This window comes from Danio rerio, chromosome 6, assembly GCF_052040795.2.
Source record: "Danio rerio strain M-AB ecotype USA chromosome 6, GRCz13ab, whole genome shotgun sequence".
In the NCBI taxonomy this organism is placed as follows: domain Eukaryota; kingdom Metazoa; phylum Chordata; class Actinopteri; order Cypriniformes; family Danionidae; genus Danio; species Danio rerio.
In genome coordinates, this window is record NC_141026.1 from 48308972 (window position 1) to 48336063 (window position 27092).

Below are 27092 nucleotides of genomic sequence, written 5' to 3' on the forward strand. Positions count from 1 at the left end.
AAATAAATCTTTATTAAAATAAAATATTTATAAATAAAATAAAATAAATCTATAATAAAGTTAATTCATATATAATAAAATAAATCAATAATAAAATAAGATACATTCATAATAAAGTAAAATAAATAAATAATAAAATTTTAAAAAAAATCAATATTAAAATAAAATAAATCCATAAAAAATAAGACAAATCATTAATAAAATAAAATACGTCCATATTAAAAAATAAAACAATAATAAAATAAATCCATAATAAAATTAAATATACATAAATAAAATTAAATAAATCAGTATTAAAATAAAAGAGATCTATAACAAAATAAAATAAATATAATAAGACAAATCAATGATGAAATAAAATGAATCCATAATAAAAAATAAATCAATGAAAAAATTACATCGCTAATAAAATGAAATGCATCCATAATAAAATAAATCCATAATGAAATAAAAACAAAACAATAACAAAATAAAATAAATCTATATAACATTAAATAACTCAATAATAAAATAAATTAAAATAAATTGTTCAAAAATAAATAATAAATCATCCTGCCTGACATCTCCTTTTTGCTTCCACAAAAGATATGGGTTTGATAGGACATGCATGAGGGTGAGTAAATGATGGCTGTTAATTTTTGGTGATGGCTTTAATTATAGCATTATGTGAGGGAAATCAGTTTTGATGGTCTCCTCTGAAAGCTGCACATCACACACACAAAAAAAGCACACAATTATAAAGGCATGTCTAGCCCCAGAAAGAGCTCTTGCGCACGTACACTCATGTTCTTGACAGATGCTGTCGTATCAGCTTTAATTGATTTAATTGAATTGCAGAAATACTGTAAAGTTGTAGTGCGGCACAAGTACCTCCACTGAAATAAAAGCAATTAACGAGGACGCGGCAGTCATTATCTGTAATAGTCATAATAACAACCATCAAGAGGCCTTTTTTGTTCAAATCCAAATGGCAGAAAAGCAAAAGCAAATAAACTAAATGCATAATAGGACATTTCAACAGCATCACTGCCCATGTGCTTTTATTATAGTTTCTATTAAATACAATTACAGATATAAATCTTAAACGGATACCTCACCTAATAATGGACATTTAGATGTTGTCTGTTAGCTGTATGTCCTTGTTAATATTTGTACCACAAAAGGAGAAATGTAGAGAAATGTCCTGCCTGCTCTTGCCATACTGTGGCGACTAGTGTTGGCTCTGTAAGAATATTAACTCAATACCACAGATGACAAATAAGCAGCATTAAAATATGACAACAATTTAATACAGTTTTATTAGGAACAATGCTTGTTTTCAAGCAGAAGAAGACACTTTGAAGAAAGCTGGAAAACTTATAACCATTGACTTCCATAGGATTTGTTTTTCCTACTATGGAAGTCAATGCAGTTTTTAGCATTCTTCAAAATATCTTCTTTAGTTTTTAAAAGAGGAAAGACATTTATAAAGGTTTGGAATCACTTGAATAAAAGTAAATTGGGAGTAAATAAAAAGATTTGGGTGAACTGTTCCTATAAAATACATTCACCGGTATATATATATATATATATATATATATATATATATATATATATATATATATATATATATATATATATATATATATATATATATATATATATATATATATATATATATATATAATTTATTTAAAAAAAAACCACAAACATAAAAATACAGTAAAATCACTCTAAGTCTGTTGAAACACATCGATCTGAAGGCGGTTGGGTTTTAAGATATTATTGGAGTTTGCTGACAGTAGTGTTCACTAAAACGCCACAGAGTTTCGCTAGATCCTCCTATATGAGCATGCGTTATAAAAAAACGAATTTGGACAACTTTGCTGATATTTTCACACAAGAGTTCACACAAAGAGAGCATGCATAATTTGTGAATCAACGGAGATGTGAGACTGTAATACTAGTCACTAATGTGAGGCAAGAGCAAACCAACTCTAATCATTTTTACCTTAACATTTGCGTGAGGGTTTGCTTAATACAGCAGAGCATGTAGTCCTATTTGACGTGCAGTGGTTGGAAGTGCAGCCACGGTTAAGTCTGTATTTTACAGTGAGACCAAGTCTGTAATCATCAATAACAGAAAATGGGAAATGCCATTACACCAATCATTTTTATATAAAACATATTTAATAATGAAATCAAATAATTACAGTACAATAATTAAGTTAATTTTAAGCTATCTCACGGCCCACCTGCAGGATCGCTGAGGCCCACCGGTTGAGAATCCAAGGTGACCCCATAGTTCCTTCACTTTATTACCATGAAACTATGTAAATGATTCATCATTTCTTGTATTAATATATATTTTTATTATCACTATCAATCCTGCTAATTAATAAAAACCTTGCAGTGTATTCTTATCATAATATCGTGTCGCTTCAGGTTAGAGAAACAGTCCTGGATGACCCTCCACCTCGTACAGGGCTGCTAAATAAAAACCAAAGGCTCGTTATCAATCTGCACTTAATTAGTCTCCTTCACACAAAATCTGGCATGACAGATTGTGATGGGTAATTATGCATGCTGATGAACAAATATCACGCATGCCAAGATACAAGGAGACAGAAGAGCACGTCCATGGATGAGACGACTCAATGAGAGAGCGACACCAAGCCACAATGGTCTGTTTGCTTAACGAACACTCTGAAAGAAAAATGCCTTCATGAGGTTTCATCATAATATAATCACTCGCTCCACCTCTGCAACAACTTTGAAAAGGGTTTGGATGATATCACCAGCTGGGTCACATAAACAGTGTTAGGATAAATAACAACGAGAATGAAAACACAGGGATACGTCATGATGCTCAAGGGTGAACGTGACCTTAAATGTCCACAAACAGGCCAAAACAAAAGGCTTTAGCACTAATGTTGAACAAAGCTGCTTCTCTAAGACGCACTTGAGTAATCTCACTTCAGGTTAAGTCATGTAAAAGGAGTGCTCATCTGAAAAAGATTACTTGGTCAATACATGGAGGAAATAGTTATGTTACATCTTCGGCAGGCAGTAAATTAAAATATTTTCATTTTTGGGAAAACTATGCATTAAATATGTCAACGTGCATGAAGATGAACATCAATTTTTCATTAAAATGCTATTCAGAAATATACAGCAACAAAAAATGAGACATAAAAACTGCAAGTTATTTGTGTCAGGGCTATCAAGCGATTTGAATCTTTAATGTAATTAATTACATGTGGCAGTTAATTAATCTAATTAATCACTATTTAATTGTACATTAACTTTGGTTGAGAAATCAAGAACATCTAAAGGAATTATTATGATAAATGAGAAAAGAGAATGAAATAAAGAATCTTAAGAAAGAGTGCTCGCCTCAGAATTCTCTGTTTCTCTAGATTTAGTGCAGCTCCAAATTTTTTTAAATCAGCCCATGTGCAGACACACATACATATATATATATATATATATATATTTGTATATATTTCTTTTTTTATACATACATATATATATATATATGTATGTATAAAAAAAGAAATATATATATATGCATATATATTCATTTATTTTCTTTTTGGCTTAGTTCCTTTATTAATCCGGGGTCGCCACAGCGTAATGAACCGCCAACTTATCCAGCATATGTTTTAAGCAGCGGATGCCCTTCAAGCTGCAACCCATCTTTGGGAAACACACATACACTTTCATTCACACTTAGAAAATTTTAGCTTACCAAATTCACCTGTACCACATGTCTTTGGACTTGTGGGGGAAGCCGGAGCACCCAGAGAAAACCCACGCTAACGCAGGGAGAACATGCAAACTCCACACAGAAATGTCACCTGATCAAGCCGAGGCTCACTACCTACTGTGAAATATTAGCCTAGTTAACCTGCCTAGTTAACTTAATTAACCTATACAAACATATATATATATATATATATATATATATATATATATATATATATATATATATATATATATATATATATATATATATATATATATACACAAGATATTTTTCACATTTACATCATGATGTTCAGTATTTAACATGACCTTTTAAATGCTTCGAGTCTCCTGTTTGTTCCAAACTGAAGACTGTAATAAGTAACTGTAGCAAGTTAATACTACATAAATACACAAAATACAATGATTAGGAAGTAATCAGTTCAAATTCTGAAACCTGGCATCCTTTAGTGAAAGTCATGTAGATTTTCGTTCAACCAAAATGCCTGTTTTGCCTCTGTAACTGCAACACAAAGAACATTTCTGCAGAGCTAAATATTAGCTGTGTGATGAACAAAAAATCCATGCCTTTTAGACACAATATTCTTCTCATCGTCAATTAATGAAGAACACATAATAGCTATCAGCACATTTTCTCTGACTAAATGTTTTGCTTCGGCCCAATTTTGTAGCAATTGCACGAACAATCAACAGTGGCCTTCAAATGGCATTTAGAGCTGGCTTTATTTACCTCGTGCATAAACAGTAATTACACCTCGCCACTTCTTCAAACAACAGCGTGGGCAAAGATTCAATACCAATCCACGTAAATAAATAAAGAAATAATATTACATAAACAAAATAGCTCAAATAAATTACCGAAAAAACAGATCTTAAACAGTATCTTCTTCATCTTATAGTTTCTGTGCTGCTTGTTCAAACTACTTATTTAAAATGTAATTTTACATTTAAAATTTAAAATATTTAAAATTATTTAAACTAAAACAACACAACTTTTAAGATTTTATTTGGGACAACTTTATTGTTTTATGTTGAATTCACCTAAAGGGCACCTATGATGAAAATCAACCTTTGTAAGCTGTTTGGACAGAACTGTGTGTAGGTATAGTGTGTACACTGTCAAAGTGGAGTGATATATGCACAAGTCTCTTTTATTAAAATTTCCTGACGTTAGAATAGGATCCAAATCTTAGTGATTTTGAAGCCCACCGCAATGTAACATAGGAGTGTGGTTTTCCTTGCTCACCGAATTGATTGACAGACGCTATGCTTCTATAATAACATATGTATACACACGTTTACAAAACATTTTTTTTGTAAATAAATTATTTGTTACAACTCTGTGATTTTTATTAGTCTATAACGTTTTTAAAACAGAGGATGTTTGTAACAAAGAGAGAAAAATCTCTATGTAATTTTTACCGTTATAATCACCATGGCCGCATGGGGTGTTGTCATTTGTGTGTGTGTGTGTGTGACTCATCATATCAGAAAGGCTTGAATAAACTCCACCACAAATACATGAAATAAACTTACTTGGTAATTTGACTAATGAGCTGTATTTCAGCATCATTTGTGTCTGTCTCTATCACTAGCTATGCTTCAATCCAAAAATGCTAATTAACTTTATGCTCAAAACTGGAATATCGCATAAAAGATGTGCGAATAAAGCAGCATTTCCATCCAATTAGTTAAAGACAACACAATCGTCCCTTCCTGATTAACTGGCACCAAATATTAAAAGTAAAAACATACACTGCTGCTGTAGGAAAAGCTCTGCGAATCTTTTCTTTATTTAGTAAATGATAGACCTCAAAAGACAAATGTTGGACAGGCAATAATTGCACGGTGGCCTTTGAAGGCGTCAAATTTGGAGCACAGACACTGTAGACAGTTCTGGAGGTAATTAACAATATAATAACACTAATACTGAAACGGTTTCAGAATTTTAGAATGACCAAAACAACATTTCAAATGTTTTACAATGTGCTCACTCTGCTGGTTTGTCCATTCATACACATTTTTATAATCTATGATGTTCTACAACTATATCACATGACCTCTTTTAATGTATATACTGTAATTAGTTCGGTGTGTTTCCATCATAGTTTATGCACATCTTTTCTTATTAAATATAAAGTATATCCTTATGCCCATATATTTTTTATGTGCATATGAGCATAGAAATGTATGCGCATCTTGGCATTTCTATCAACAGTTTCTTATGTGTTTCTTACATCCAAAATGTGCATAAAAATAGGTGATGGAAACATAGCTACTGACTTGTTCATCTGATGTAACACAGAAGCAGACACGCACATGGGAGAGGTGGGCGGGGAGAAGCAGCTCATTTGCATTTAAAGCCACAAGCTACAAAAACAGTTGTAAACCACAAAATTGGCAGATTCTGGAGGCGATAATAACTAATCTCATGTGTATTTTGAGCTGAAACATTAAAAACACATTCTGGAGACCCCAAATGTGTATCTTACATATTGTAAAAGCAGTAAAATAGGTGCCCTTTAAATTTGATAAGTTAACTTAATTGATTAGTCTTGTTATATTTGGATCTTACATTTTCTCTATCTTGGATTTTCTTCGGCTTAGTCCCTTATTTATCAGGGGTAACCACAGTGGAATGAACCACCAACTATTCCACCATGTGTTTTACGCAGCTGATAACATTGCAGCCACAACAAAGTACTGGGAAAATTGTATATTTTCTGTCCAAACCAAACACGTACAGTATGAAACATGGCTGTGTGTAAATCAGGTGCACCCAGCATTAGTTGTATGTAGGAGAACTTCACACAGCTTGAGTTCCAGCTGAGTGCTTAAGTTGCAAACAAGTTATTCATGAGATCTACAGCTTGCAGTGCTCTGAACTGCTTGCCTCACGGCAGATAACTCTTATTGATAATGTAATCCTTTAGAGGTCAGAAACATGCATCATGGCTAAGAGAGCCGGTGTATCCATCATGTGTGCTGCTTAGATAAATGATCTAAGAGAGAGAGGCGCGCTCTAATGACTGTTTTTAATGGGAGTCATCCTAACACTTCCCTTGGAAAAGCATGGTTCAGAATGGAAAATCTGATGACTTTTACATTACAGGTACATTTACAAGAGCACAACTTTAAAGGGATGGTTAATGGTGTCAACAGGGAGTGTTGTGTTGAAGAAGGATCTGTCAAAGCTGTCAATCTTTATTCAATATGGAGCAAACTAAACAAAGTACTATGGCAAATGGAAAAACAGCAGACACAAAACAAAGCAACAATAAATCACAACAACAACCAGCAAACTGAACTAAATGGGAGGTAATGAGTAACCAAACCAGGCACAGGTGAACACAATCATCCAACCATTGAGTAAATGATAACTAAGGAATCCTGTTTTCTTTGCTCCTATTTTTCTGCGCTTTTACAAATAAAATGTGTTTGATGAAGGAAGATTAAAACAGTAAACAGCAGTTATGTGAAGAACGTAAAAAAATAGGGTAAAAATAACTACATTTTTAACAATTAATCCAAATTATGAAAGAGTGAAGAGGTTTGCTTGTATCATTCTTTTCGTAATTAAGTTCTTACTATGATTTTTGGAAATAATCACATTGTTTAAGCACGTGTAGTCAAATCTGTGGTTTCCACCACAGATTTGAGCAAAAATTTTGCTATATTTTAAAAATGTGAGATAAAAATAAAAATCACTAAATAAAAATCACACTATGACGATATTTCCATTCTGTGACAATTTAAGTTTTTTAATAATGAAAAAGAATTATAATCCATTTCTTTAAAGCAGATGTCTAAGTGCAATCCAATCATACTTTCCAAAGAAACAGACTTATCAAAAATATCAACCAATCAAAACTTAACACTTTTGCCCTGTTAAGCAAGTTCTTAAAGTCTGTTTGAAATCAAAAATTCCAATGTTTTTATTTTGCCAGCGCGCACTGCTTTAGGTCAGGGGGCCTCAAACTCTGTCCTGGAGGGCTGGTGTCCTGCAAAGTTTAGTTCCAACCCAATCACACCCACCTGGGCTGGCTAATCAAGCTCTTACTAAGCTTTCTAGAAACATCCCTGCAGGTGTGTTGAGGCAAATTGGAGTTAAAATCTGAAGGACACCCCTGCTTTAGGTAAACATTTAATTAATGAAATTATTCTAAAAAAGAAAATAGTTTTGGCAATCTTCAATCAAAGAGTTTGCTATGAGAGAATGATGTGCAAAAAGAAAGCCCCGCCGTCTACTCAACATAGTTTCAGTTGGAAGAGGATCAAAATACTGAAATAATGTAAAAATATATATTTTTTGTATTTATATAGCGCATTTATTGTGTATGGCCATACACCCAAAGCGCTTTACAATCACGAGAGGGGGGGGGGGGGTCTCTCCACCACCACCAGTGTGCAACATCCACTTTGATGATAGGATGGCAGCCACAGGACAATGGTGCCAGTGCGCTCACCACACACCAGCTATTGGTGGAGAGACAGTGATAGAGCCAATTCAGTGAATGGGGATGATTAGGAGGCCATGATGGGTTAGGAGGCCATGATGGGCTGACAGAAAGAATTTGGCCAGTACACCAGGGTTACACCTGTAGTCTTTACGAGAAGTGCCATGAGGTTTTTAATGACCACAGAGAGTTAGAACCTCAGTTTAAGGTCCCACCCAAAACACAATGCTCACTGACAGAATAGCATCCCCTTCACTATACTGGGGCATTGGGACTCACACAGAGCACACATTGAGCACCCCCTGCTAGCCTCACTAACACCACTTCCAACAGCAACCTGGTTTTCCCATGTGGTCTCCCATCCAGGTACTAACCAGGCTCAACCCTGCTTAACTTCAGTGAGTAACTGATCTTGAGCTGCAGGGTGGTATGGCTGTGTACGTAGTGTGAAAATAAACGTATTAGCAACTTCCAGTTTACATGACTTTAAACACAGCTGATTGGTCATTGTGTTCACATGTTCATCATGCGTCTATCAGCTGATCTGTCTATAAGCAGATATATGAGAGATCTATTGGCTAATGCGATCTCAACGCAGTTAGTTTCTTTTTTTACATTCAGTGGCTATTAGTATGACCTCATTTGTATATTTCTTTATGATCTGATCATCTCCCAATGATGGTTGGGTTTAGTGGTGGGTTTGAGTAAACTCCTTCTTTTTAAAATAGCATGCGTTTGTATGAATTAGCCACTTTTTGACAACATGTAAAATAGTTGCCTTTACTCGTGTGATTGTGCTACTAATAATACTAACCTGTCAGTTTGATTGAATGAGCTGTACATTTTCCTTCATTTATTATGTTTAATAACATAACACTATAACAAAAACACTGATGGCTATTTTCAGTCTTCCGCTTTCTTTTCCTCCTAATTATTTTTCTTTGTATTCTACTGTAGCTACTATAACATGAAAAAAAAAACAATACTGTATTTTTTGTGGTCTGCTGCTTCTCCCACTTTAACAATATATTGTATTAATATTTCACAAGAATGCACTACAAATCTCTCCTTTTTCTCCCCAAATCCTCACTCCTTTTCTAAGTTTGTTTTTACAGAGATGCTTTAAAACTTTCCCTCCTCTTCCCCTCTGATGCTTTTTATCAGTGTTCGCTAGAATGTTTCTATAAAATGTTCATCTGGAGGAAAAAAGCAGATTTATGTTTAACACAATGTGTACTGTAATATAATCACATATTGCTACAGTGATATTTAGCATTTCTGTGCAATATCCAGCTTTTGTGGTTATTCAAGTTCTGTTTTAATTAGTTTAATGGAAGTTATTTCCATAAATTGCATAAAGCATCATGGATCATAGAAAACATAAAATACAGTTAATAATTACTCACTTTATAAACTTTATGAATAACCCTTTTAGATTATTCAGATGCAAAATGCATCAGATATTATAAGAAACGAGACAACTAAACTGACATTAGTTTAAAATATCTGTTTTCTTACACTTTAGGATACAATTAAGCTAGGGGTGTCCAAACTCGGTCTTGGAGGGCCGGTGTAGAGAGTTTAGCTCCAACCCTAATCAAACACACCTGAACCAGCTAATCAAGCTTACTAGACATACTAGAAACTTCCTTGCAGGTGTGTTGAAGCAAGTTGGAGCTAAACTCGGCAGGACACTGGCCCTCCAGGACTGAGTTTGGACACTCCCTGATTTAAGCTATTTAATTTGTCCTTACCTACACTTTTCCAGCAAGCAGTGATATATACTAGTATAGTAGAAGGTGTCATTCAATCTACGAAACAACAATATGGTACTTGACATAAATTAAAGCATTGCAATAAACATCATTCATTAACATTAGCTGTAACATAAAACTCTTATGTAAATAACTGATGGGGAAAAAAACTGAAAAGAATCATAGTAATTTCAACAAAAAGCAAAAAAAAAGTAAAGTGTCATGCAGGAAATTCTGGAAAAAGTAAATTTACAGTTATTAACTGTATATATAGTTGAAGTCAAAATTATTTTTTATTTATTATAAAACTATTATTATTATTTAATAATAATTCTTATTATTAACTTTTTCTTTTTCAAATATTTACCAAATTATGTTAACAGAGCAAAGAATTATTCACAGTACCTATAATATTTTTGTCTTCTGTTGAAAGTCTTATTTGTTTTATTTTGTATATATTTTTTAATTTTCTATTTTTATAACCATTTTAAGGACAGAATTATTAGCCCCTTTAAGCAATATATATATATATATATATATATATATATATATATATATATATATATATATATATATATATATATATATATATATATATATATATATATATATATATATATATATATATATATATATATCTTGATAGTCTACAGAACAAACTATCATTATACAAAAATTTGCCCTAATTACCCTAACTTGCCTAATTAACCTAGTTAAGCCTTTAAAGTGCAAATTAAGCTGAATACCAGTATCTCTAAAATATCTAGTAAAATAGTATTTACTGTCATCATGGCAAAGATAAAAGAAATTAGTTAATTGGAAATAAGTTATTAAAACAATTTTGTTTAGAAATGTGTTGAAAAAAATCTCCCGTTAAACAGAAAATGGGGAAAAGCAAATACAGGGGGATTAACAATTCAAGAGGGCTAATAATTCTGACTGAGTGATTTCTGCTATTTTTTTAAAGTATACTTACAGATTTTCAAAGTTTTTTAGCCAGCATATGTTTGTATGGCTTCGATACACACTCTAAATCAAAGTGACTTTTATTGCACCATATACATTTTGTATTGGTTTTTGCTTACCTTGGCAGTCAAACCTAGAAAATTCACCTTCCTAGCACCAACTATTACTTTAGCAACAGCACCAACACTTTCAAACTTTTTTTTTTGCATTTTACTGTCTGTACTTTGTACAATCCAACTGCAAGGAGGTCTTCCCATTCAAGTTTTAAGAGATAAATAATTAAACGCACCATCCAACTCTCCAAAAACTTCACCTGAGTTTTTGGCATCTCGCAAATGTTTTGTTTACTTCTTCACCTCTATATTCTATCACCGACTTACAGTGAGAACACAAACAGAACTCATTAACTGCAAAGCCAAAGGTCCTTGAGCAGTCGGCACTCTCTTACTCCTCTGTTTTGTACAGTAATCTAAAAGTGTACAGTAATCCACGGCAGCGGGAAAAGGTCAGTATGTGAGCGGGTGCCGTCGCAAAAGCCTGAGGCTCCAGACAGAGGGATTAGTCATCGCTATATGAGAGAAAAGCGAGTGAGAGAGACAGATTCGGCTGCTTGTTTAAGATGAGCTCGGCAACGGGGAGCTCGGAGTGAAAGCGAGGCAAAGAACGGAAGAGAATTAGAGTGATGGACTTGCCGGCCTGCTTAATTAAGGTGGACGAGCACAGAGATATGATACAAGCCTCCAGCAAACTCAAATCCTATTTCACACAACTTACAAAACATTCCGCTCACTTTTTTTTCCTCCCTCGCTTATTGGCACTTAAAAAAACTGGAGGAAGAGAAAAAAGTGCTATGTGTCATTGACTTTTCCATCAGTTACCAAGGCCACATGAGTTTGGTACTTTTAATTTAAGCCTAATAGGAGATTTTTACTGTTAAAAATAAAAGATCTACATTGGCATCCTTGGTTTCACAATGACAATTCATAGTTAAATGTAATACACTATACAAGGTCACATAATTACAGATATTTTTATGACTGTGCAATATTACAGCAAAATTATTATATTAATATTTAATATATTATATTAAAGCAAAAGAAAATGTTTTAAAACTGTCGAGATCCTGAAGAACAGATGATTCGAAACACTGCTCCGAAGTGTTACTAAACACCCAGGTCACACAACTAAAGCAATTTAAAGAATTGGGCATTTCAAAAGAATTTCGATTTGGCGAATCTGCGTTTGATTGATATTTCTGTGGGGGTTGGATATAGATATACAGTTGAAGTCAGAATCATTAGCTCCCCTTTGAAATTTTTTTTTTTTTAAATTTCATACAGTAAATGATGTTTAACAGAGCAAGGAAGTTTTCACAGAATGTCTGATAATGTTTTTTTTTCTCCTGGAGAAAGTCTTATTTGATTTATTTTGGCTGGAATAAAAGCACTTTCATGCTGTTGATGCCAAATTCTGTCCTTACCATCCGAATGTCACAGCAGGAATCAAGACTCATCAGACCAGGCAATGTTTTCTCAATCTTCTATTGTGCAATTTTGGTGAGCCTATACAATTGTAGCCTCAGTTTCCTGTTAACTGACAGAAGTGGCACCCAGTGTGGCATCAACAAGGCATTTACACCCACAGAACTGCTACTCACCGGATATTCTCTCTTTTTCAGACACCTCTCTGTAAACCCTAGAGATGGTTGTGCATGAAAATCTCAGTAAATCAGCAGTTTCTGAAATACTCAGACCAGGTCATCTGGCACCAGCAACTATGTCATGTTCAAAGTCACTTAAATCACCTTCTTCCCCATTCTGATGCTCGGTTTGAACTGCAGCAGATCATCTTGACCAGCATGTCTTCATGCCTTGATTTATTGAGTTGCTGCCATGTGATTGGCTGATTAGAAATTTGCATTAACAAGCAGTTGGACAGGTGAACCTAATAAAGTGGCCAGTAAGTATAAGTATATATATATATATATATATATATATATATATATATATATATATATATATATATATATATATATATATATATATATATATATATATATATATGGCTAGCTAAAATAGAAATGACACTAAGATAGCATGGTCCTGACAACAGCACATAGGCACTGTCTTTCTACTGAAAAACTACTTCTATGTTGCTACTCGCAAACACTTAGAAAGACAACATGAAAAATGAATATAATTCTCTCATTCCCCAGTGCATTGGCAAATTGGGGTCAATCATATTGTTAAAACACTGTATGACAATCTCCTTGAGTAAATTCCAGCATTTACGTCCCCTCTGAGAGAACAGTGAGAGCTGTGTTTGTTACTGCAGCATATTTCATTGGAGTGAGGCAGACTTTCAGTGTGTTCCTGGCCTGCCAAAAGGTCAGTTTAATTCTCCTTGAGAAATCTGTGATTAATGTCCTCTTCCACGTATTGGTTTTTCGCCGACCTTTCCTGTCCCATTTCGGAAAACGAACAAAATGAATCCTATATTTAGTGGCCTATTAATAAAGAACAATATTTTGCTACATTTATGCGCTATAGTACATTTTCTGATGACTGGCGTTTTATCCCATAATAAGTAGTCTAGTCTATTTGCATTTTCTGTGCTTGCATTGGTATTTTAAAACAGAAAAGATGAATTGTCAGAAGTTTGTGGGGTGAAGAATAAACTTTTGATCATTTTCATGAGTTATTTCTATGGTTTTTTAAACTAATCTAGAAAAGTAAAGTTCATAGACAAACTTTATGGTGGCTTAAGAAAGTCTTGTCAGAAAGTTTAAAGTATTTTAAAAGTTTAAATAATTAAAGTTGGAAGAGGTGTGCCAGAGTGCGGTTCACTTGGCCTTTGGCGAAGTGCGCTTGTAGTGTGAGTGCAAAACGCGCCTGGGCCCGAAACTGAAGACAAGACGCGACTTTAACTGGACTGTTTCATATGGATTTATTAATCATTCTTACCGTTCAATGAACACAAACTGTCGTAGTTTATTAAAGATGCAAACCCCTCTCTGCATGACAGCTGCACCTTCAGCAAACCTCTTAATTCCTGCAGCATGAGGACTTTATGATTGTTTATGAGCGTCAAAAGTGGTTGATCTGTTAGCCATATCTGATTCTGTCACCGCATATCGAACGACTTAAACGATATAACTGAAGAAATCTCCACTGTGCTGAGCGAGAGCGCTTCTCTACTGAACAGTGCATCATCGATGAGGTAAGCGTGCCCAGGCCCGAATGTAATGTGAGTGCGAGCCAACAGGGGACAAGCGTGCTTTGGCCCGGTTCAAGGCACCTGTACATAGTGTGAGTAAGCCCTATGGTGTTGTTAGGCGGTTGCTAAGGTGTTCTAGGCCATTGTTAAGGTGTTGCTAGGTGGTTGCTAGGGTGTTCTAAGTGGTTGCTAGGCAGTTGCTAAAGCGTTTGCTAAGGTGTTGCTACGCGGTTGCTAAGGTGTTGCTAGGTCGTTGTTAAGGTATTATGAGTAAGAGTATGTATCACATTTGTAGCATAAATTAGCATGTTATTAGCATGGTTTTAATATGAATTATCATGTTGCTAGTATGTTTCTAGAAAAAACTAGCATTTAGTTAGCATGCATTTAGTATGAATTAGCATGTTGCGAGTATGATTAGTATGTTTGTTAGTATGTTTCTAGTATGGATCAGAATATTGTTAGTATGCCCATTGTAAAGTCAATGACAGTTTTTTTTATAATGAAAGTCTATGGGACAGTTGCTAAATTTTCGTAAGTGGTTGATAGGGTGTGGCTAGTAAATTGAAAGGAGATCAGTGATTGGCAGATTGGTAGTTTGAGTTAATTGAGTCCAAACTTAAGTCTGAATGACAGTCTGGCGGAAAGTTATGAGGTCACAAAGAAGAAGAAAAAGAAGAATATTAAGTTTATGTAGTATAACAGTACGTTGCCTTTCTCAAGCCACCATAATAACTGGTAAATTCTTTTTGTTTACTATTCAACAGTTTATATGGAATTAAAATCCTGGAATCCTGGATCCTTATATGAAATCCTGCTTTTGTCTAAAATATCGTGCCACTGTTTCTGTGTTTCCAAGAACTGTTGCGTGAGCAAATTCAAGTGCCTACTGCGGATTTCATGTACCGCGTTCAATAATACATCATATTCTTCTGAAGTGGAGAAACATAGTCGTAGTTCTAGTTTTTGACTCAAAAGGATGAGAGCTATTTTAGGATGCTACTATGAGGTGAAATCTCAGTTGCAAACTCTATTTACTCTGCCTTTCCTTGCTCATATATTTATAATTCTGAACTTTATAGAGGCCATTAATACTTATACAAAAATAATCTTCCACACAGGGTTACTGTGACAACCGTCAGGCAGCTTTCATCTAAACTTCTTCCCAATTCAGAGTAAATTCTTATACAAATATATAGATGAAGGCATTTCTATTTAAATACGAAAATGTAAATGAAAACTGTAAAAGAAAAAGCTTATTTATTGACTTAGTCCTATCACTTTTAACAGACTCTGTACATCTCTCTATATTTAGGCTCAAACACAGCTTTATTTATTTATTTAGACATAGGGTTGGGCGATGTCGACCAATTTGGCATTGTACAATGTCTAATGTAAAACATCGCGATGGGCGATGGCATCATCTGGCACGAATAAGGAGAGTGATTGCTATAATGGCGTCGACAAACTTGGTTGGTTAAAAAAGTGCACAACTAACAGAAACCAACCAAGTGTGCCGCAAGCCTACGTTTGAGTGAAGGTTTCGGCCGTTAGATCGCCCCCTGGGGGCTGGCTGCAGTACAAGTCATAAAGCCCGCCTCCTCCGTGTTAAGGAAGGAGACTTGAGCCCAAATAAAAAAAAATATTACACTTGCAATAAAATGTCCCGAAAGATAGTTCTGGTCGATTAAGGCACTGGTTATTGTGCTGAAATAGGTGCAGATCTTCGTTTTTGTAAACAGTTTGTTTTTAGCAGTAATTTAATGCTGGGCGTGTCATCGTGATTGACAGCTGTGATTGACAGTTTCTCAAAGCGCGGCGTCTGAGCTTCGGCAGGAGACTGAAGTAGACTGAAATGTTATTATTCGATTTCTGTGTTATTTTACCATGACAAAATGAGTTCAGCAGTAAACTATAGTTTCTGACATACATGATCCTGGTGGAACACTGTTTATTCGCTAAGTTCAGGGCTTTTTTCGGGCTTTATTAGTTTGCTGATACACGCCTAGCCACCCAGATAGCAAAACACAGTTCCGGCTAGATTCTCGCCTGCCGGAGACTTATCTCTTAGAGCTCAGACTGACTAATGTTACCTCTGCTGGACCTACTCCGGATGCCTGGACTCACTACCCAATTCCAGCCCGAGTCAATCGAGCCAGATGCGGCGGCCGAGCGAACAGGCGCTGCCGCATGCGAGCCGGAATCAGCCTGCGACGCCGCGAGTAAGTTATGCGCTGCGGCCTGGAGCTGGCGCGATTGAATATATAAAACCCTCATATTTGTTAACGTTATTACATCCATTTGTGTTGATATGACAGCAAACGCATGCTGAGAAGTTCGGGGGGCGTAGTTGATTTTACATAAAGCGTTTGATTGGAAGCTCGACTCTGCTCATTTTCGCGGCTCCTCCTCTGGCTCCATCAGACAATCCTTCTGCGCATGTCTGGCTCCAATTTCAGCAGTCTTTTGCGACAGTTTGTGCCCGTCAAGCAGGGGTTTTGCCCTCAAGGCGTTCAATGGGAAAAAGGGCTGTCGCGTCGTCCATATTTTTTACAGTCATTGGAACCAACCAACAGTGTCTGAGGTTTTTGCTAAAATTATTAAGTACAAGCCTTAAAGTAAAAGACCAAAGCAGTGTACTGACGCTGTGACGTTACCTGATAGATTTAAAAGACCCAAGAGTCATTAGATAGAGACAAAATTAATTAAATATCACGTTTAACAACTATAGTGAGAAGCAATCCGGCGATACATACTTGATAAACAGTCCGACGTGCACTGCGAAGAATCGTGATGCCGGCTCAGCATCATGATGTTTATCAGCCTTCGGCGATGGACGATGGCATCGTCTACTGACCCAACACTACTTAAGCCTACTTATTGGTGTATGTATGTTTGTACTTTCATTTTAGTTCTTTTATTTATATATAATATAAATAAAATAATAATATAATATAATATAATATAATATGATATAATATAATATAATATTACTTTCCAAAATGAATCCGTAGCTCACCTAACAAGTTTACAATAATAATAAAGCTTTTAAAATAAAGAATTAAAAATAAAGTTTTTAATGAGTAACGAAGGAATTATAATGCTTTGTTTCATTATTTCATCTTCATTTACAAGTAGCAGGGTTTTTACAGCTACTGTAAATTTCTGTCCATTCGCATCCTATCCCTTTGTGCCTCCTGGTGGAAAACTGTGGTTATACCTAAAAAACACGTTCTTAATCCGTGGTGGTGCAACTCATGGCGGTAATGCTCCTTTTAAGTGTTTAAGTTGTATTTAACAAATACAAAACTGCCAATACAAATACAAAAAAAATCTATCAACCTATCAATAAAATTACAAGATATGTTTTTTTTTTTTAAGTGCATTGCTTATCATTCTCCAAGAAAGCATAAAAATATGTATTTTTTTTATTGGCATTAGTAGCTCCTAGAATAACTTTTTTAACATCCACAGAAGGCTAATGTGTCTGAATAACACAGCTAAGTAACTGTACTATGCACTGGGTTTCGGACAGCCGTTGCGAACAGATTTTAACCAAAGTCAACAAACCGGGAGTGTTATAGACTACCAAAAAGCTGAGGACCGTTGGAGAGGGTGAAATTACAGGAGTTTTCCGGAAGAAATATCAAAACGAGAGGGTGGGGAGATGGGTCTGAAATACGGGAGACTCCCGGGAAAAACGGGAGTGTTGGCATGTGTATAAATGATATTGTACAATAATATACAAGATCAATAATACAATAATATAATAAAGATATAAGGGCATCACTGTGGCGCAGTGGGTTGCACGATCACCTCACAGCAAGAAGGTTGCTGGTTAAAGACTCGGCTAGGTCAGTTGGCCTTTCTGTGTGGAGTTTGCATGTTCTCCCCGTGTTGGCGTGGGTCTCCTCCAGGTGCTCCAGTTTCCCCCACAAGTCCAAAGACATGCGCTATAGGTGAATTCGGTAAGCTAAAATTGTCCATAGTGAATGAGTGTGAATGAGTGTGTGGATGTTTCCCAGTGATGGGTTGTAACTGGAAGGGCATCCACTGCGTAAAACATTTGCTGGATAAGTTGGCAGTTCATTCCACTGTGGACACCCCTGATTAATAAAGGGACTAAGCCGAAAAGAAAATGAATGAATGAATGAATGAATGAATGAATGAATGAATGAATGAATGAATGAATGAATGATAAAAACCTAATCCTGCGATCTGACAATTGTGGATATACACATTGCGATATCGATGTTCAAATGATATATTGTTCAGCCTTAATCCACAAAATCTTTCAATTCCATCTAGTAAAAAATAAGCTCTTCTACAGCATCAGCCTCATTTTGAAGAGCGTATTTTCATACAACACACCGATTTTTGTGCCAGGATCAGACTCTGTGTTCCATTATTACCCACAGCAATGCTGACATCACATATAGTTAAAACCTGACAAGATTTTAATGCATCTAATGAACACAAACAAACATAATGTCTATACTAAATGACTGTAAACTGAAGTGGAAGCTGTTTATTGATTTTCTGTGCTTGCCAGACCACGCAAACACAGAAGCAATCCAGAGAATTATACTCCACTGCATATTCGCTCCAGGTACAGCATTTCCTCAAACTAAATAAACTTCTTCAAGGTTACCAAAGATTTTGAGTCTTCTCCAAAGTAATATTTGAGAAAATTTGTATTTATTAATGAAGAAAGAATGTACCTTGTTATAGTGCTGCTATATAGAAAAAATCATGTAGGCTTATTATTTTATTATTAGCTTTTGTTAGTTGCTAACTTCATTCGAGAAGTCATTTCTGCATCCATTCTGAGATTTTCAAAATGCATTGTTGTTCTCTCTTGAATCGATTCTGAATTTATTTTTCAACAGCAGATGGCGCTGTATACTTCACAAACAGTCGTACACTGCTTGCATCCAATTCCTTTCAAATACCACTGAAACCTAAAATAATCATTAATGATGTTAGAGAATGTTTAAGTGAATGTAAGTGAAAAGCGCACATACATGACACACAAGCACTCTTCCTGATAAGTATTTTACTGTAGGATTAAAAACAATCCAAGAGCGCCACCTACTGTTACAAACTAAGCTTACAATCAATTCAAGAGAGAATAGCAATGGATTTTTAAAATCACAGAATTTATGCAGAATAAATTCTTGAATGATTTTTGTGTGTGTACGTGTTTTTGTGACATATCAGGAGGTGAAATATGAGGACATTGGTGACGTCCTCATTTCTCAAAAAGCTTATAAATCACACAGGATGAGTTTAATCAGAGAGTAAAGTTGTACACAGTCTCCTGTGATGGTTGGGTTTAGGGGTAGGGTGGTGTGAGGCCAATACAATATACCAGGGCTGCTCAATCCTGTTCCTGGAGATCTACCTTCCAGCAAAGTTCAGCTCCAACCCTGATCAAACACACCTGAATCAATTAAACTGAACCTGAACAGCACTTGATAATTACAGGCTGGTGTGTTTGATATGGGATGCAACCGAAATCTGCAGGAAGGTAGATCTCCAGGAATACGATTGGTCACCCTGCAATATACGGTTTGAACAGTATAAAATGAACAGAAACCTATGTAATGAACCCACTTTTCACAAAAACAAACATCATCTCTCTCAACATCTTACTCCCTCAGCTCTATTCATCGCTTCCCTTCTCCTGCCACCTCTCATCACACCCGAGCACTCTTACCTGAGTACTAATTCCACACATCTGCATCATCAATCACCTCCCTATAAAGCCTCCCCGATTGGCTGTAATCGATGTCAGATGGTTCACCTTACCTTCACCCAGGCTCAACTTCTTTCATGGATGTTCCCCTTCTCCTATGGACGTTTCTCCTAAACCTGTGAATGCACAATTAAGGGAAGTGACTTTATACTCAGATGGTTAAATGAAGATCCTTGTTTACATTGTGAACAACACTCTATCTGCTCTCCATCCAAGAATATCACTTACCTGCTTCTCCTGTTGATCTATCCACTGTGTGTTTGAATAAATTGATGAAAAGAGATAACCATCCTTGTCTTCATTGTGACCACGACAGATTCCCATTGATCTCTATTGATTTACTGCAGCATTTCTCAACCATGTTACCGGAGGACCACCCACACTGGATGTTTTAGATGTCTCCTTTGTGTATCGCACCTGTTACAGGTCTTTCAGGGTGCTTTCACAGTAGCCCTTTTGGTTCGCACACGGGTTCGTTTAACATCAGAGTACGGTAGGCATGGGACGATAAGTTTTCAAGGTATACCACGGTTTGGATAGAATTACATAAAATGTAAAGAAATTTGTGTTTTTGAAACTAATGAAGACAGCAGAAGTCAATGATTCATTTTCATTATTTTGCTTCACATGTTTACTGCTCCAAAATATTTTAAATCTTTCAAAAAAAAATATATATATTGTTCTCGAAGGGAAAACATTTTCTGTTTTTCACCCAGACATTTAAAAAGAATATTTTAGAGCAGTAATCACAATACCATGGAACCGGGATATTTCTATCCAAGATTATCATACCATCAGAATCTATTACCGGCCCATGCATAGAGTACGGTACATTTAGCTAGTGTGAATGTGTCTTCTGAACTTGGGTGCACACCCGTGAACCGTACCCGAGTCCGCCTGAAAGAGGTGATCTGGGATACGGTTCATGTGAACTCTGGTCCGGTTCACTTCTGGTATGAATGCAATCGTATCACATAAAGGAAGTGAACCGCCAACTGTATGACAAACTATTGTTTTTTATAAAGTTAATTTGTCTGTGTGTCTGTGGATCACATTTGATGCAAGCGGGACTGAGCCAGGGCAAACACAGTGATAATGTCTGCTTGTCTTATCCAAAAACAGCTTCTGCAGACACTGTGTGATGTTCTGAATGCACATAATATTTTTGCGGCAGATAGATGTGAGTCGCTTTCTGTATGTCCAAAACCAAAAGATTCAGTAAAGCAGAATGACGACGTAAGTGCACTGGTGTTCAGAAGGAAAAAAAAAAAGACACTGTGAAAACAAATCTGTAGCAAGGGGGACAACTGAACTTAGGTACGGTCCAGGCAATTGAACCAAATTTAAAAGCACCCTCAGTCTCTGCTAATGAGCTGATGATCTGAATTAGGTGTGTTTGCTTAAAGAGACATGGAAAATGTGCAGAGCTGGTGGCCCTCCAGGAACGTGATTGAGAAATACTGTTTTACTGTATAATATATAAACACTCACTATAAGCCAGGGGTGCCCAAACTCTGTCCTGTCTTGTCAGTGTCCTGCAGAGTTTAGTTCCAACCCTAATTAGACACACCTGAACCAGCTAATCAAGCTTTTAGATGTGCAGTACTAGAAACCTCATTGCAGATTTAATTTGAAGCAAGTTGGAGCTAAACTCTCCAGGACACCAGCCCATAAGGACAGGGTTTGGGCACCCCTGCTATAAGCACTCACACTACTAATGATTAAAGATGGAATGAATATCATTAGCTTCTTATACACACAGAGTGTTTATAAAGGTATATACATGTTAGTCAATTTTATTCTGATTGTCTGTGAGATGTTTTTCAAAAGATATTACTATCAAATGGTCTGCTTTTTCTGTTGTGATTAGCATCAGTTTATATTGTGTGCTTCTGCGTTTTTCCACAAATATGACTAAAATCAACTGCTATTGTAACATGATTTCTTTGCCTTTATGCTACTGACCTTATTCTTCGCATACCATTGGGCGCAATCATTGGAATCTTTTTGGCTCAAGTCTTCCGATCTCAATCACTTCCATTGATTTCAAGATGTTAGAAACAACTTGTTAAGCTGTTTGATGTTGCGAACTGATATTTTCTTACTATATTATTTTACATTTTCTGTATATTCATGAACACACTTGATCGCAGAGCACGTTTATTATTCATTTCTCCCATAGGCGACTGAATCAAAAGTTCTATATCCATCGCAAAATAAAAAATCACACCTTCGCATTGCAGAATAAGGTCCATATTCTCATAAGCACTCCCTAGCAACCAGAACACCCTGCCAACCACATGCTAAATGCTAACATGTTAAAAGCTGCTCAAAACACTTTAGCAATGTCTAACAAATAAAATGGCACGCTCCAATTTGTATAAATATAAAATATATTCTATTACAATCATATGACAGAGCAAAATTAAAAACAGTGCCTTATGGTTTTCTGCGGAGACTAACTATTCAAATACAAAAATTTAACAAACATAATACAACATGGTCATCATTGCATAAATGAAATTATACAATAATATCAAAATGATATCTTTATATTTTATTATTTTATAAAAATATTAATCCTGCGATGTGACTATTGTGGACACGCACATTGCAATATCAATGCTCATCTGATATATTGTTCGGCTCCATAGAACCTTTCAATTCCATATAGTAAAATAAGCTCTTCTACACCATCAGCCTTATTTTGAAGAGCGTATTTGCATGCAACACACAGATTTTTGTGCCAGGATCCGAATCACTTTCTTTGATTTTTAGCTGTTAAAATCAGTTCCTTATGCTGCTTGATGTTGCAAACTGTTTCTTTTTCTGATTATATTACTCTACTTTTTATGTATAGTCATGAACACACTTGTTTGTAGTGCAAGTAGTTTGACCGCTTTCTGATTTATATTATTTATTTCTCTCATAGGCGACTGAAACAAAAGTTCTATAATCATCGCAAAAAAGATCACACTTACGCATTGCAGAATAAGGTCAATATTCTCATAAGCACTGCCTAGCAACCAGAACACCCTGCCAACCATATTGCAACATGCTAAAAGCTGCTCAGCACACCTTAGCAATGCTTGACAAATAAAACTCCATGCTCCAATTTGTTGGGCTGGTTTAATTCAAATTTAGTAACCTATCAGTTTGAAGCACGTTCCCTCAGGCGGTGCAAAAGACATTCATAGGAATATCAGAACACTTTTCCATAACCTCTCCACCGCTCATGCTTTTGGACATGTGGTAATGGTATTGTCACAACAAAGAAATATCACACGCTCACTCAGCGGGCAACAATGTCCATGACATGTGTCACAGTTCGTGGCAGGGCCACTAACATTGCATGTCAAGGCAGATTGCTTCGAGAGCTCTCTAATGTATTTTGGCCTCTGAGTTTCACTCCACTCCACTGAACCTTTGACATTTGCCGAAAAGTAGATCCGCTCAGCTTCCTTACCAGTGAGCCTACAAGCACATGCTCGCGTTTATTTAAAGAGAACCAAGAATAAGCATATTACAAATTAATGGAATTTCACAAAGAAGCATTAACCGCCGGAAAAAAATGAGCTTTTATCTCGTGCTTTTAATCTGAATTTAGAACAAAGACAAATCAATATGAGCAAATCACATGCCATATTAAACAGAGTATCCTGATTATCATCCCTACTTTAACACATCTAGACATATCTGGGTCGTTTTTGATGAAGAAGAACAATGTATGCTTGATGAAACAGAAGAGATGTGATGTCAAAGAACTTACTAGTTAGCACTACTGAAGGCTTCAGGACTGGTTTTCTTTTATAACATCTTCCAACTGAATTACACCCACAAATATGTGAAATTAATTTTATTATGAATCAATCTTGTTTCTATATTCTTTATTTCCTATTCTGATTACTCATTCACCACATGCATTTGAAATAAAGAGGTGCAATGTGTTTTATTGAACACTTGTGTAGGTCTACCTGAAGAAAAAGAGTCTACTTTGCAGTTCTTCTTACTGTTTTATCGTGCCAGTCGCATGTTTTCTATCTATTTTCATTTAACTGAATTAAAAATAAAAAAAAAGTGCTGAAATGAATTGCAATGAGAGCTTGCAAATCTGCCAGTTGAGACATAATTTTTGAGATAAAAGTGTCTACCCTGCATTTTGTCACTGATGAAGCTATTTAATATATAAAAAATAATAATAACTAATAATGACTCATTTATAAATATAATAACCTACCAAAAGAATAACCTCATGTTTTCACCCCAAATCTTAACATCTATTTACAGTTTTTTTTTTAAATCTAATGTTAATTGTCTCCCCTCGTTTTTCCAATCACAATGGTGTATATGCACACAGACTTGTAAATTCAGTCAGCCAGCCCGTGGGCTTCCGGTTAATTGTTATCCCAAACAAAATCGCCGCATTTAGGATCTGATTTCTTTAAAAAACAGTGATCTTCACTTCCTGGCCTAGATACGATATAAAGTGGATATCAGACCAAACAAGAAGCACTGCATTAAATTAGCTTTTTTCCACGCCATGTCTTTAAAATATGGAAATTAATTTTACCCCTCTAGAAAAATCCAGCTTAAACCAGCCTAGGCTGGTTGGCTGGTTTTAGCTGGTCGACCAGGCTGGTTTTAGAGGGGTTTTGGCCATTTCCAGGCTGGTTTCCAGCCATTTCCAGCCTGGTCTTAGCTGGTCAGGATGGCAGATGACCAGCTAAAACCAGCCTAGGCTGGTTTAAGCTGGATTTTTCAGTAGGGACCCCAGTATTTTAAATAGAATTTTGGCGCTAGCCTGCTGCTTGTGACGGCGGCTGGGTTTAAACGATCTTTTGTCTGTTTTTATGCTATAACAGCCAAATGGATGCTTAAATCTACTCAACCAATTATATTTGAGTTACATTACAACATTGATGCTGTAAAAGGAACCTTATGAAATTGAAAATAATCACATCTGGCTGAAAAACACTAGCTGTGCAAATAGCCCATTTGAATATGTAATGTTTGATAAAATGGTTCTAAAGCATGCAAATACAATTTTTCTCAGCTTATCTTAAAAAAACATATATAACTTTGAAATATTACTTTGTGTCCAATGTTTTATACCATAGGCTATATATTATAGCCTTCATACCACTTTGAATGCTACAGCATATACTATTATTGACTAAAGTTATAAATTCTGTAGGACACTTTAGTTTTTTACCACATTAAACTGTTTTATAGTGTGATATACCCAGTAGAAAACTACAGTATATGTAATTTATTTTAAATGATCTAATGATCTTATCTAAGATATAATACATACCTTAGTTTTTATTTTTAAAGCTTTGGTTGGTAAATTACCACAGTAAGTTATATATCTAGTTTGTGGGTACTGTATACTGATCAAACACTTATACACAATATCAGATCAGCAGATATACTCTTACTTAAAATGCCACTATTCCATTCAGTTGAGAATGTCTTCTCTTCACCATTAAACGATTATAGCACTGCATTCATAACTTAATGTGATATGTTGATAAAGCAATGGACAGATGGATTTTAGGGACAAATTCATCGAAAGATTCAAACACTGAAGGCAAGAGTCGATACTTGATGGCAGTTTAAATCATGTATGTGATGTCATTTAATACTGCTACAGTACAGTACAAATCAATAAAACAAGATGTTAATTAAATACCTTACATTTTAGACATCTGCTCCAGCAAAAGCAACGCGGATAACTGATGTACCGAATCACTAATTGCTGTTTACTTCCTGAGTCTATTGGGAGTGAATAGGTGGTAGCGAATCGGTTGGTTGGTTGAATCAACTGGCCTACTTAAAAGTCCTATTTTTTAAATGGCATTTTTGTCGCCACCTATTGTTTTAGTTATGTAAAATACTGATTTATTTCCTGCTATACTACAATTTTTTTTAAAAAACGTAAAATAATTCCAGCTGGATACCTATTAAAACAAATATAAAAATATACCTCAAAAGACTTTTAGGTCAGGAACATATGTATTTAGATTTTCATAGCTTAGCTAATTAAAGGAAACTTCCACACCTCAATCAGAAATATGAGACAGTGATTAATTGTTCAAAGGGACTTGTTTCCCTGTCGAGCCTTACTGTCAGTGAATAATTTGCAGTTTATTAGCAGCTTGTTTACATGTGCATTGAGCAGACTGTACATAACACCATCAAGGGACGGACAATCTGAAATAGTTTTACAGCACAATTGTTTCTCTATAATTGGTTTACTTGGGGAAAAGGCTGATAAATGTATACTTGGGAAAGATTTCAAGCTGTTGCCACACAAAGAAATCTCGAGTTTTCTGTCACATTTCCATGACACTAAAATTATGTTAAATTATGTTAAAATGTATAAGTCAAAGGTTGCTAAAGTCATTCTCTAGAGCAGTAACAATATTTTAAAGTCAATGCTATATAGTTGACATATGCATCTGAACTCTGAGAGATGTATTTAGGTAGATTTTACCTGGCCTGTAGCCAGGGTGGATTCGGGTGGTTTAAAAGACCCAAACCTGACTGACAAAGGTCCAGAATTTGTCCCATGCATGAGCTCATTTGTTGTATTTTGCTGCTATGCCATCAAAAAAATAGTGAAAATAACTTATCGAAGAAGGCTTTAAGACCGAGAAGAATCAGCGATGTCATCTTTCTTCTGACCTACTTGTTAAATAGAAAAAACATTTTAACTTTTATTCTAAATCTTGGATCTTATTCTTTAAAGAAAAAATGACCAATAAAAAAAAAATAATACAAGTAAATTTTAAAGCTTATAAAAGTTCATTTTAATACTAACTAGGCTATCAGCATATATATATATATATACATTTTCTTTTTTTATATACATTTATATGTGATATTTTTCTAAGCTTTAACAAAACATTTTTTTTTTACTATCAAGCTTGGTTTTTTCCCCCATTTCTTTTGCCACCTTGCCACCGAAATCAATTAACAAACATTCATTCATTTTCTTTTCGGCTTTGTCCCTTTATTAATCTGGGGTCACCACAGCAGAATGAACCGTCAACTTATCCAGCACGATTTTATGCAACAGATGCCCTTCCAGTCGCAACCCATCTCTGGGACACATCCACACACACTCATTCACACTCATACACTACGAACAATTTAGCTTACCCAATTCACCTGTACCCCATGTCTTTGGAC

At 35.4% G+C, this 27092-nt stretch overlaps 1 long non-coding RNA gene across 1 annotated transcript in view; it reads right to left on the reverse strand.

The window, feature by feature from the left end:
* The window catches only part of LOC147836463 (uncharacterized), a 92795-nt gene extending 67075 nt beyond the window's left edge, over positions 1–25720 (reverse strand). The window contains exons 1-2 of the long non-coding RNA XR_015494146.1: positions 25596–25720; positions 19952–20014 (exon numbers count right to left, since the gene is read on the reverse strand). This is a non-coding gene — a long non-coding RNA (uncharacterized LOC147836463). The remainder of the gene's footprint in view (positions 1–19951; positions 20015–25595) is intronic.
* Positions 25721–27092: the final 1372 nt, after the last annotated feature.